The sequence below is a fragment of the Olea europaea genome, chromosome 5 (genome assembly GCF_002742605.1).
Source record: "Olea europaea var. sylvestris chromosome 5, O_europaea_v1, whole genome shotgun sequence".
NCBI lineage: Eukaryota > Viridiplantae > Streptophyta > Magnoliopsida > Lamiales > Oleaceae > Olea > Olea europaea.
In genome coordinates, this window is record NC_036241.1 from 3,172,491 (window position 1) to 3,186,501 (window position 14,011).

Consider the following 14,011-nt stretch of genomic DNA (forward strand, 5'->3'; position numbering starts at 1 on the left):
AAATTCACTAATTCAAAGGAAGCACATTAATTGATTTTTCATTTATGATGTTCCAACAGTATAGTAAAATAAATGAATTAAGTTATATCTTGCTAACTTCCTTACTTCAAAGAGTGAATTGATTCTGTATTACACATCCGGAACAGCGTACAATTTTATCATGAAGACCGATTTGACATAAAGATTTTGGAAAGATATGTTTAGCAAACAAGTAATCCTCAAAGAAACTCATTTCTGTAACTATTAGTGATCAAAACTTGTTTCTTCCTATTGTTACGTGTGATGATTTTTCAAGAATCATTTACAAACTGAACTAGGGACAGGTTCAAGGTCAAATTGATGTCGTAGTAAACGATAGAATTATTTGTTCTTATGTAAATATCTCTAATCAATAAAGAATCGAGGACACATACTAGAAAAACATAAATTCTTGATTTGGGGGTTGTTTTCGGTAATCATAACATTCTTCATTTGTAAAATACCTACAACAATAAAAACAATTCTAAGTTTAAATAAAAATATTTATTATATGATATTAACTTTATCAATTAAATTGTTTATCTAGAAAGTGTATAATTCATTGTTATTTGAGAATCTAGAAAAAAATAGTCCTTAATGTGTTCGAATTAGCAAGGTAGAAAAAACCCAGGAGATATAAAACTTTGAAACCCGACTCAATGGTATTATAACAATTCACCCATTTAATGCAGGCCTATAAAATTAAAATAAGCACGTTAATTTGAATTTGGAGAGAACCTTTACGGCTGTTTTGGAAGCATTTGCATTCAATCCCAAGTTTTCCATCAGCTAAAACTCTAGGTTTCCAAGTGCATCGACGTGGTAACTGTGCAACCATATTCTCTTTTGTGAAACAATAAATGAAAACTAGCCAACTCCTTATGAGTGAACCTACCTGAAACCGTTTGCTTTCAACTCCAATAATTTTCCTACGTCATAAAAATACTTTTATTTGTCTTTGTCTACGTAGAAGATTTTAAAATTTTTAATAAAAAAAATAGTTTTCTTCAAAAAGATATCATTGAGTTCCAACTCATTTTACACAACTCGCATATAATAATTGTTTAGACACTAGATTTTATTGAAACAGAAATATATTTGACTAAACATATGCTTTTACAGTGTAAATAAAAGAGACGCACTTAAAAAATATTTTGAATTCTTTGCAACAATTCTACTTCATGTTTGTCTAATAATTTGATGACAACCATTATTACTCTGAACCTATTTATATACCTACAATGCCGAGCAGTTAACTCTCATGTTTTGGAATGTACATCGCCACTCATTGACAATAGTAACTCAAACAATTTGTTTAGATTTTTCTCATTTTCGACATTTCAATGACATAAATCAATAAATGTATAACAAGATTCAACACAAATTCAAGCACTGCACATTTATTTATTTTTCCTTTTTTGCATTCCAATGGCACAAAAGAATAAATGAAATAATATTATCCAGCACTAATTCTTATATTTCTATTAATTTATATTTCCATATCAAAATTGCAACATCATAATATTATAAATGAATAACACGTTCAGCTCTTCAAACAATGTATATTAATTTTTTTCGTCTTCTACATTCCAACAGCATAAAAGTATAAATGAACTAATGACGCCACACTGCATCCTGAACTATGTATGCATGGGGATCATCATTTTCATTATACCGTGGGCATGTGAATTCTGCACTATTGAAACATGGGGGACCATAATTTTCGAAATGATAAGTCAATATAAACCCCAACTTTATGTAGAGTAGTTTTAACAAAAGATTGATCTTTTATAATAAAATTTGGTTATGAGTTTTTATTGAGTTCTTCCTACTGCTAGAATGATTAAGTCCTAGTGTATGGCTTTCTTCTCCCTTTAGATCAATGTGTGTGTGATGAGTGTACACACGAGTATATGCACAATCACGTGTCCTATGGCCATTTGATTTGATAGCTTCTTGCATAATAGAATTTTAGATACTTCATTATTTACTGAAAAATATATACTTAAGTGATCTTGGTATCACATGAGAAATAAAAGAGATAAATAGGAGGCAGACGTAGAATTCTTTGTTGCCAATATTTAATGATAACCTCTCAATTTTGGACCCTATTTATACAACTGCAATATCAATAATAATGAGTTGCCTACAAGAACGATGTTAATATGAAATTCTACCTCTCCTTTTTCAGTATGTTCATTCATCACCAATCCAAAATTCACTCATTCAAAGGAAGCACAATAATTGATTTTTTGTTTATAATATTCGAATGGTTCAAAAGAATAGGGTGCAAATTCATGACTTGTTTGATGTAAAGGTCATGGAAAAGTATATTTAACAACAATTTCTCAACACAACAACACTCTTGTCCCATCTCAATTAGTGACCGAAACTTTATTTCAGTATTAGTTAGTACGATATTTGGGTTGCACAAAAGTGCGTGCAGAAAGTATTTGGTGCTCTAGCCATCTGTCTACTTCTTGTTTAGAGTAATTTACATGTAAAAAACAATCTAAACCCCAACTCTAGGTAGGAAACATTGAACTTTTGCAATAAAATTTGTGTTTGTAATTGTTTTTTCATTTACAACATTGCAACGGTATAAAACAATAAACCAACCTTCCTTTCTTTGAAGAGTGAATTGATGCTCTGTAAGACAATTAGAACATCATTCAAATTCATCACAAAGAAAGATTTGTTGTAAAGGTCTTTAAAAGTTATGTTTAGAAAACACTCAAAGAAACTCATTCCAAATCAATATTAGTGACCTAAACTTGAGTTTTCCAATTGTTACGTGTGACGATTTTTCTAGCATAATCTGCAAACTGAACTAGGGGTTGGTTCACTGCCAAAATGATGTCGTAGTCTAAGATAGAATTCTTAGTTCGTGTGAAAATATCTCTAACAATAAAGAAACAAGGACATTTGCTAGAATAAACATAAATCTCGATTTGGTGGAGGTTTTGGGTAATCATAACATCCTTCAATCATAAACTACCTACAATAATAAAAACAATTCTTATAAGTTAAAGAAAAAGAAATTACGATATGATATTAACTCCATCGATTAAATTGTTCATCTTGTACACTTGTAATTAATTGTGATTTGAGAATCAAAATAGTCCTTGGCTGCAAATTATCGACAAGAAAGCCTAGGAGATATAAACATATAAAACCCAACTCGGTGGTGTTATAACAATCGCACATTTAATGCACGCCTATAAAAACAAGATAAGCATGTTAATTTGAACTTAGAGAAAACCTTTAGAACTATTTTCGAAGCATTTGCAACCAATTAAAGTTTTCCTTCAACTGAATCTCTTGGTTTCCAAATCATTGCCCTGGTAATGGTGCAGTCACATTCTATCTCTATGTATTCAGTGCCCTGGTAACATTGCATTGAGACATGCATGGAGGTGCTGATAATATATGTTGTTCATTGTCCGTGAACATACCCGCAACCTTTTGCTATCAACTCTGATCACTTTCTTATGTAGTAAAAATGGATTTATTTGAGTTTGTAGAAGATTTTAAATGTTTAAAGAAAATAGATCTATTCACAGAGATTGAATTTGGCTACACATTCCTTGGGCGGCGCACTTGGAAAACTTTTAAGCTGATGGAAAAATTATGATTGACTGCAAATGCTTCCGAAATAGTTCCAAAGGTTCTCTATTTATTGGACATTCTGACATCCGTGCATTAAATATGCGAAATGATATAATACAACTGAGTTGGGGGTTCCACAGTTTCACATCTCCAGGTTTTTCCATCTTTGCTATTTTGTATACTGCTAAGGGCTATGATTTATTGACCCACAAATCACATTTACGTTTCACATCTTGTGTGCCTCCCCAATATCTCACATAATGATTAGAAGAGTCAAGTTTCGGTCACTAATAGTGATGGGGAAAAATGCATTATTTTTCGAGAACTTGTTTGCTAACCATACCATGAAGACCTTTACGTCAAAGAACTAATGATAATTAATTTGCAAGCCATCCTAGATGTTGAAAATTTCATCAATTCACTCTACAAAGCAAGGAAGATTGCGAGATATATCATGATGCTTGTCTTGAGAAAATAGGAAGTTCCCTAACATACATAATATAAGAATTATCTCCTATTATTGTTGAATCATATTATTTTCGTATGTAGTTTTACTTCGTTGGAACGTTGAGAATAAGAAAAATTAATGTAAATTGTTCGAGTCAGTGTTGTCGACAGTTGATATCCATTCGAAATACAAGAGTTGACTCCTTAATATTGTAGGTATATAAATAGAAAAGTACAGAGTAGAATCACTGCAAAGAATTTTAAGTAAGTTTTATGTGCATCTCTTTTATTTTATGCTGTAAAATCATATGATTAGACAAATATATATATTTTTTTAATAAAAACTTGGTATCTAAATAATTCTTTTATGCATGGTTTATAAAATTAATTGGAACTTAATACTTTCTAGTTGAATAGAACTATTTTGCTTATTAAAAATTTTAAAAATTAAATTCTACATTTGGCATTGATGTCAAAATGTAATAGTCAACAGTTATCCCCTTATCATACACAACTCTCTTGGAGTTGCCAGGATTCTCAGTATGTTCCTTGAGACACCACCTCAATCACAAAATCAAGTTTGTACACAATAAGCACAAAAATCAAATTATGTTTTTAATTCATATAATTTTTCCTAGTAAGTTGATTTTGTTTTAGAATAATTGAAAATTGACTAAGATATATTTTGCTGAAAAGTAATCATATATTGCATATTAAAATTGAGCAGTTGACAACATTTTATCATATGATGCACGATTATACATGTAGATTCATAAAATTACAATAACTGCTAATTGATCATTATGATCCAATATGCCTGTCTCTATACGTTTATTGATCAAGTTGAAACTCTCTCAATAAACAAATCATATTTGCAAATATCTAAATAAGCCAAGCATCATTTTATTAGTCTCCAAAACCACAAACAAGAGTCTTTATAGGAGGTTCGTAGATGACCTTGATATAAGTGCCAAATCGTTGTCTTGATCTCTAGGTACTTGAAAATAATTCCACCATTTATAGGAAAATTGCCCTTAAATTGTAGGATGTATAGTCCTTTTGTTTGTTTGTTTGTTTCTATTTTTTTCCACCATAGAAAATACTTTTTTCTATTTTCTCGTATTTTGAGTCAATTGCCCTTACATTGTAGGATGTACTTGAAAAGTATAATGATACTTATCTCGTATAACTGAAAAAATATATTTGTTTATCTCCTATAATTAAACAAATATTTTTTTTTCTTTTGTCTCTCTTTTTCAAAATTTTAATTTTTTTTTTCCTTGTGTTTTATTTAGATTAGTATTATTTTTATATTAAAAAAATTTAATCTGATTTATTCTACCTTTCTGTACAAGTTAATCCATCTCAAAATATTTTGACAAATAAAATTTTTTATTTCGAAAAATAAGGTTATGCAAGTCAATATAAACCCCAATTATATGTATAGAGTAGATTTTTGTATGAGTTTCTATTGACTTCATGCCAATTTAGTTTTCTGCACGCTTTAGATCAATTTGCGCACGATAGGTGCATAATCTTGGATCATATGGCCTTTTGTTTTGAAGACTTCTTGCATAATATAATTTTTAGATTCTTCATCACTTACTGAAAAAATATATACTTAATATCAATTAGAAGTAAAAGAGAAACATAGGAGAGGTACTGTGAATTCTTGGCAACAACTCTAAATTCATTTTCTAAATAACTGATGATAACCAGCTCTCATCTTTTGTACCAATTAATACAACAGCAATATCCAAAATAAAAATACGTTTACGAGAATGAACTTAATTTGAAATGCTATCTCTCCATTTTTGGGAGGTATAATCATCACCCATAAAAAATGCACTCATTCATAGGAATCACAATAATTTATTTTTTGTTTACCATATTCCATGGTACAACATAGCAAATGAAATAATAAGTTTTAGATTCTCGTAACAATAGAAGATAATTCTTATACAAGGCATGTCACAGAACTTCCTATTTTTGCTAGTACAAGCATCACGACATATCTTGCAATCTTGTTTTCTAAGAAGTGGGAGGTGATGCTCATTGTGACACCCAGAAACAGCACACAAATTCATGATGGTGAATTGTATGATGAAAAGGTGTTTGAAATTTCTCTTTAGAAAACAAGTCCTCCCCAAAGCAACACTCGTTTCCCATCACGTTTCGTTATCCAAACTCAATTCTTTTAATCATTATGTGCGATATTTGGTGGCATTCAATATATTTCTGGAAAGTATTTGGGTGGTCTACACTTCTTAATATCACTGGCTTTCTATTTATTATCACAAAATAATAAACAAGCATGGTGTAGTTCCGTGAAACTCCAGTTCAAGTGTGGAGAAATTTGGATGTAAAAGCAAATCTAGACCCCAACTCTATGTTGAAAACTGTTGCTTCTACTGGAACAATTGAGTTCTTCGAGTCTTGGGTTTTCATCAACCACAAGATCAATGTGAGCCAATCTCTACACGCATGGCTATATGCTGATTCTGTTGTATGTATTCCCTCTAGATTTGACGAAATCATGAATAACTGAATTTTCAAACGAACTTCATATCCAAAAAGCTATATACAGAGATGGATACAAGATAAACTATGAGTTCTGTGCAACAATTGCAATTTTTATTTGCTGAATAGTTTACAATCACCATTCATTTTTCAACTCAGATTATTCAACTGCAATATAAACGATAATGATATGAGTATTTGAATAAAGATACCTTATTCTTCCACAATTCACTAATTCAAATGAGACATATTAATTCATTTTTCATTTACAATGTTCCAACAGTAAAACACAATAAATTAAATAAGGTATCTCTTGCTACCTTCCTCATTTTGAATAGTTGAATTGATGCTCCATAAATCTAGAACAGCATACTAATTCATCTCGAATAATGATTTGACGTAAATGTCTTCGAAAGGTAAGTTTTGGCAAACAAGTCCTAATTAAAGAAACTCATTTCCTATCACTGTTTATCACCTAAAATTGACTCTTCCAATCGTTATGTCAGAGTTTTTTAAATTACCATCATTTGCAAACTTAACTATGAATAGGTTCACCGCATAAATGATGTTGTAGTCTAATATAGAATTGTTTTTGTAATGCATTAATTTATAAAAAAAAAAAAAAAAAAAAAGGCAAAACAGTGATGCGGTGAATTGGATATATCAATCCAACTCACATTAAACAAACCCATTATAATAATAATAATAATAATAATAATAATAAGGCACACAACACACACCCAACAAGAAACGTACCAGAGAGAGAGAGAGAGAGAGAGAGAGAGAGAGAGAGAGAGAGAATAAGGAAGAGGAAGAAGAAGAGAAAAAAAAAATAGGAAATTTCAACGAGGTGGTCTAAAAATAAGTGATCTCTAATATTAAACTTGAATTCCTCAATTTTAAAAGGTAACTAAAAAGTTACTTATTGTCAAATTATGTTTAATTTTATAGTTGTTAGATTTTTACACTAAATTCAATTTTGTTGAAGGGGTTAAGTATAATAGACCATGAAATTAAGTAAAGTGAAAGAAAAACTAGTTTTAGTGATTAAAGAGACTATAGAAATCGCTTAAACGTGAAATGATTAAGTTTGGGTATCGCCTATTTAATTATTGAAATTATTTTAAATAATTAATTGTTTATTTAAAAATTATATCGTATTTCAGGCGACAATACTAACATTAGAACAGCTTACCAATCGGATTGATTTTGCGAACATAGTACTGTGAGTGAAAAAATATAAATATTTTTGAAATATTTATAAATTAAGTATATTGTTAAAGTATGTGCAATTATATGCAATTATGTATTCGAATTACATGGTTATTATGGAAACATCTTTTATTATGATACATGTGGGATTTCAAAGATTGTATACATTACATTGTGAATCGAAATATGAGATATAATTTTGGGATCGACCAGAAAAGTACCCATGATTATATATTTCTTCTAGTTCAATGAGGGGCCTTGACCGTGTTCTATACTACACTGAGTGGTCTTGGACTGGGGATGAAGGGGTTTCGACCATGTACATATGGTTCACTGAGGGGCCTTGACCGTGTTCTAGAATTGATCATGAGAGGTATTTGAAATTGACTTTCATTCACGGAGGGGCCCAAGCCTGTGGCGAAAGTTCTACCCATGATTATATATTTCTTCTAGTTCAATGAGAGGCCTTGACCGTGTTCTATACTACACTGAGTGGTCTTGGACTGGGGATGAAGGGGTTTCGACCATGTACATATGGTTCACTGAGGGGCCTTGGCCGTGTTCTAGAATTGATCATGAGAGGTCTTTGAAATTGACTTTCATTCACGGAGGGGCCCAAGCTTGTGGCGAAAGTTCTTAGCCCGAGGAGCAGATTATATATTTCAGTTAAAGGGTACATTTTTGGTGGATTTTTCAGCATGTTTGATGTGATGAGATTATAGCATGGTTATCGGCTGATGTTTATATCATGATTTTAAGATTATTTTATGACTTTATGTGAATATTTCACTCTTGGCTATAATTACATGATGTTATCTTGTGAATTATCAAATGATATGAATTTGATTTTCGATGAAAATGTAAAATTGAAAAAGTATATTTATTTTCGAACTTCTCCACTCACTGAGCTATCAACTCATATATTTTCTCGTAATTTTCCTACAAGTGGAAATTGATTATTTTTAGCTGGAAGAGCCTAATGATTTCCAAATAAGAGTCACACGACATGTTCAATATTATAACTCATATTGATGAATCACGAAGTAAATATTTTGGGCCCATCGCATTATGTCTTACATAAGCATTTGATTTTGTTACATATCTTGAAATAACTCATAGTCAGCCTTGGTGATAGATTTGACATCTAGTCGACATCTATCATCGGTGTACGTCACATTTCGGGTCCACTAGGGTGATTCGGGACGGGTCGTGTCAAAGTGGTATCAGAGCATGGTTATAAACCTTTGAAAGTCTTCATAGTTCAAACATTGGCATATCATGCATTATTCAGTGTGTGAGGTTACATGTCATGGTGGCAGAAATCATTGGCTCTCTAGCTCGAATGTATGAAACCAAAAATAATAGAAAAAAATATTTTTTAACAGATTTAGAAACAGTTCGTATGTAAGTATGGTAGTTGTAATGATATGATGGTTGGAAATGTTATTAGTTATTGGGTTGGAACTATGTGTGTATGTAACCTATTAAGATTTGAACAGATTGTGATGATGTAGCAGGGCATACGAAGTTGTAGATGTTACAACCACTTAATTATCAATTTATATGTAGAAGAACTACGTGATTTTTTTATGAGTACATAAAAAAAAATTTAGTTATAGCTTGCACGATGAATACAAGGAAATGATATGATGTGTGATTTGTGACAATCAGTGAGGAATTTTAGTTGTTCTTGAAGCCAAATGGTCATTAGTGTTATCAAATTTTGTGGTGATTTGTGGCCACTTTTATAGGATGATAATAGAAATTATGATGGTGTATATTTATGTCATATGATAAGAAATTGTTGATGACAAAATGATGATTTGTTGATTGATAGATAATAATGTTTTATTGTGTACTTTAGGCATCGAGGAAATTAACGGTAATTCCAATTATTTCGATTATTTATGAGTGATTTGATTACAAGGAATGTGAGAATAATAGGGATGAGCTTCATAATGATTACCTATTAGGGGGTGATTTGTTGCTTTAAAAAATAGAAAAATGAATATGTGCATTTAGGTATGTTTATGTGGAAAAAAAAATTAGAGAACGGTAAAATCGAAATTTGTTGAGATTGGGAAATTAACATGCAGTATATTGATGTGCAAAATGTTCACATGATAAATATGAAGGTTATCATCTTGAGATATTAAGGAAAAATTGATATAATTAAACGTTTTAGGTCATACAATATGACGATAAATGCCAAGGTTATAAGATCATAACATGATATGGTGAATGGCATGTACGTGAATATAATGGTTGTCCTATAGTAAAATAATGTGATAATAGATTTGGGTTATTAAGTTAGTTAATTCTGTTAAGGCCTTTCGTTGGATTATTGTGTTATATTTCATACAATTAGGAAGCGTTGAGTTAAATTTTAAAGTTAAGATGAATTTATTGAAATTTTAATGATGTAATTTTTGGGCTATTTTCAATTGTATGGATCACAAACAAAGTATTCAATTTTCATCAAAATATATTTTTTAAGGAATATAAGTAGGACATGTTAGATTTGGATATTTCTAAAGTTTAAGATGATCATCAAATATAGAGTTTACTCATTGTGAAATAGTATATTTAGGTTACATTATCTCAATTAAAGGTCTTTATGCGATATACAAGAATGATTATGCATTGATGATAGATCAACGACCCATTTATGGAATAAGAGTATAGATTTTCACAGATTAAATGTTATTATTGTCTCTTCATAGAAAGAAAGAACAAAATTTATATGGGTATAGAAATGTCAAAAGTTTTGCTATCAGAAAATTCTGAGGAAATATTTGTTTTTATATCTAAAGAAGATAAGTGATTGATTCACGATAATGATTTATGTTATGGTTTAGAAAATGTTCTCTAAGTGGAATGATAAAATATGGATTAGTTGTGGATTGTTAAAGAGATACTATTAAAACCTGATATATGGTTTGCTATATTGAGATTGACATTTAGGAATTTTGGAGTTATCTCATGGTGAGAAGATTAATACTTACTGAACACATGAGGTTAAAGTATATTTGTATTCAAAAAAAGAGCTAAACTTGAAGCTGTGGTTATATTATCGTTAGGTGATAAAATGAAAAGTTAAGAATATGATATACTGATCATTAGGAAGATTTTTAAGGTATCGGTTCAACATGTATTCCATATGTTCGAGGCTTAGTAAATAGACATCAGATTTAACTTATGCTATAAGATTATCAACAGAATGGAAAGGAAATCTTATATATAAAGAAGAATCAGTTCAAATATTTGACAAAAAGGAACATGTCTATCATCGGTGCATATCACATTTCGGGTCCACTGAAGTGATTCGGGACGGGTCCTGTCAGTTTTTTTATGTGGAAATATCTTTAATCAATAAGGAAACAAGTACACATACTAGAAAAACATAAATCCTTGATTTAGATGAGGTTTTGTTTAATAATATTGTCCTTCCACTGCAAACTACCTACAATAATAAAAAAGAAATTATTTATGAGATTAGTTTCATCAATTAAAATGTTCATCATGTACATTTATAATTAGTTGTGAATCTATGAAAAGGTAGTGCTTAGCTGTGTAAAATTATATAATAAGAAAAACCACAAGATGTAAAGCGGTGAAACCCTAATCTTTGATATTATAACAATTCACCTATTTGATGCACACCATGGTAATTTCAAATTAGTTGGAACCTTTTGGAACAGTTTTGGGAAAATTTACTGCTGATCTCAAGTTTTCCATCAACTGAAACTCTAGGCTTCCAAGTGTGTCTCTCTTGGAGTTGTGTACGCACATTTAATCTCCATGCACTCGGTTTTCTTCAACACTTTTATTTATGGTCCCTCTTTATGAGACTGCAATGACATGAATTTTTACTTTGTCCACCTCAATCGCATTAGTTGAAATACGATCTCCTAAACGATGCCCTCTTGTACCATAAAATGGTATTTTTCTAATTCAATGCCAAGTTTGTTTCATTACACCATTGTAAGACCAAGCTCACATGCTCCAAACACCCATCAAATTATGATCCAAACATCTAGAACTCATCCATGAAGACTTTTACGAATTTCTCTACCATATCAAAAAAGATGGCTATTACGCAATGCTAAAAAGTTGCGGGAGCATTGCATTAACCAAATGGCATTCTACGGTAAGCAAAACTATCATAGAGGCAAGTAAAAGTAGTCTTCTTCTAATCATTGAGCGCTAATGGGATATGATCGTATTCAAAATATTCATCAATGAAGCAATAATGAGAATGCCATGCTAAATCCTTCCAACATTTGATCGATAAATAGAAGGAAAAAGTGATCCTTCTGATTAGCAGTGTTGCAATAGTCAACGCAAACTCTCCATTCTGTAACAGTCCTGGTGGAAATTAGTTTGTTCCTTTCATTCTGCACCATAGTAATACCACCATTCTTCGGCACAACTTGAACTGGGTTGATCCATGTACTATCTGATATCGGGTAGTTAATACCTACATCCAAAAGCTTCAATACCTTGCTCTGACTACCTGATCAATATTTGGATTTAGCTTCCCCTGACCGTCTATACTTTGTCAAAAATTCTCTTCCATGAGAAACTTATGAATGCAAAGTGAATTCTGATCCTTTTAATGTGTGCAATGGATCATCCAATAGTTATTTTACTATCTCCGAGTACTCGAAGTAGTTTCTCCTCCTTCACTTTGCTGACTAAATTTGAAATGATGACTAGTAATGTAAAGGAATATCCCAAATAAGCATAGTGGAGATGAGGTAATAGTTGCTTGAGCTCCAACTTAGGATGCTGTCGAATTGGCTGTAGTGGCTTTGTAGGACCGGTACCCAAAGCAATACTCATTTTCCATCACTTTTAGTGATCCGAACTTGACTCCTTTATTGTTATGTGCAATATTTTAGTGGCCAATGACATGCGTGTTAAAGTATTTGGCTGGTTGACACTTCTTAATATTTCCATCTTTCTATTTGTTATAACAAAATAATAGAAAAGCATGGCGTAATTCCACGAAACTCCACTTCGAGTGTAGAGGAATTTGGGTGTAAAAGTGAATCTAAACCCCAACTCTATGTAGAAAATATTTGACTTTTGCAATAAAATTTGGGTTCATTGAACTTTCCATTAGTTTGACGAAATCATTCATCATCAATTTCAAATGATGCACATAAATTGAGTTTTCATTTACAATGTTACAACAGTATAACACAGTAAATGAAATAAGGTATATCTTGCAACCTTTCTTCGAACAGAGAATTGATGCTGCCTAAGAAATTTAGAACAGCATACAAATTCATCATGGAGAACGATTTGACAGTATGTTAGAGAACTTCCTAATTTTTCAACGTGTCAACCAAAAATAAAATTTCGTTTATTTCATTTTAACATATTTTGTTAATTTTGAGATATTGAAGGATTAATTTAAAAATAAGTTTTGACGTCAATATTTTTTTCAGTCAATTAATGAAGTATTGATTGAGTGAGAATTTCCCTATTAATATTTGGGTTCATTTTGTAACTAGTATTAAACAACGCATTTTGGACTAGAGAAAAGTTATTTTGAATAAGTTAGGCCCATGATACTAATAATGCGTAGTTAATTAAAGTAAATTAAGCGTTTAACAATTTTTGGCCTGTGATAAATGGAATTTGATATTTTTTGGCTTACGATGAAAGCTATACGGGATTTGTTTTAACTGATTTCCATTTGAATTCCTTATAATCCTATTAATCAATTGATCATTTTTGCAGCCAATTCACGTTTTGGTTGCAATGTTTGACTTGGAAAAATCATTTGTTTAATATATAATCAAAACTTGTTTTATTTGAAGTCAATCTATATCTAATCTTTCTATGTTAACACAACTTAAGACTCTAATACACATTAACCCAAACAGATACTACACGCACACACAGCAGACACATAAGGACAGAAACCATTTTACATTTAAGATTTGGAAAGGAATTCGGTGTGACGTGGTCACTACCTTATCATTCATTAACGCATGTTTATGGATTATACTGCCCATGAAGTATGTGAAGTCTTAAATGTTAATTTCAATTTAATTGATGGTTGTATAGGTTCATTTCCTTCTTTAAAAAATTTATGTCGGTCTATAGAATTTCAGCATGATTTTAATTGGAAAACGACACTTTATAAGTTATGATTATCAGAGAGAATTGAAAACATGTCGATTGGAGTCGG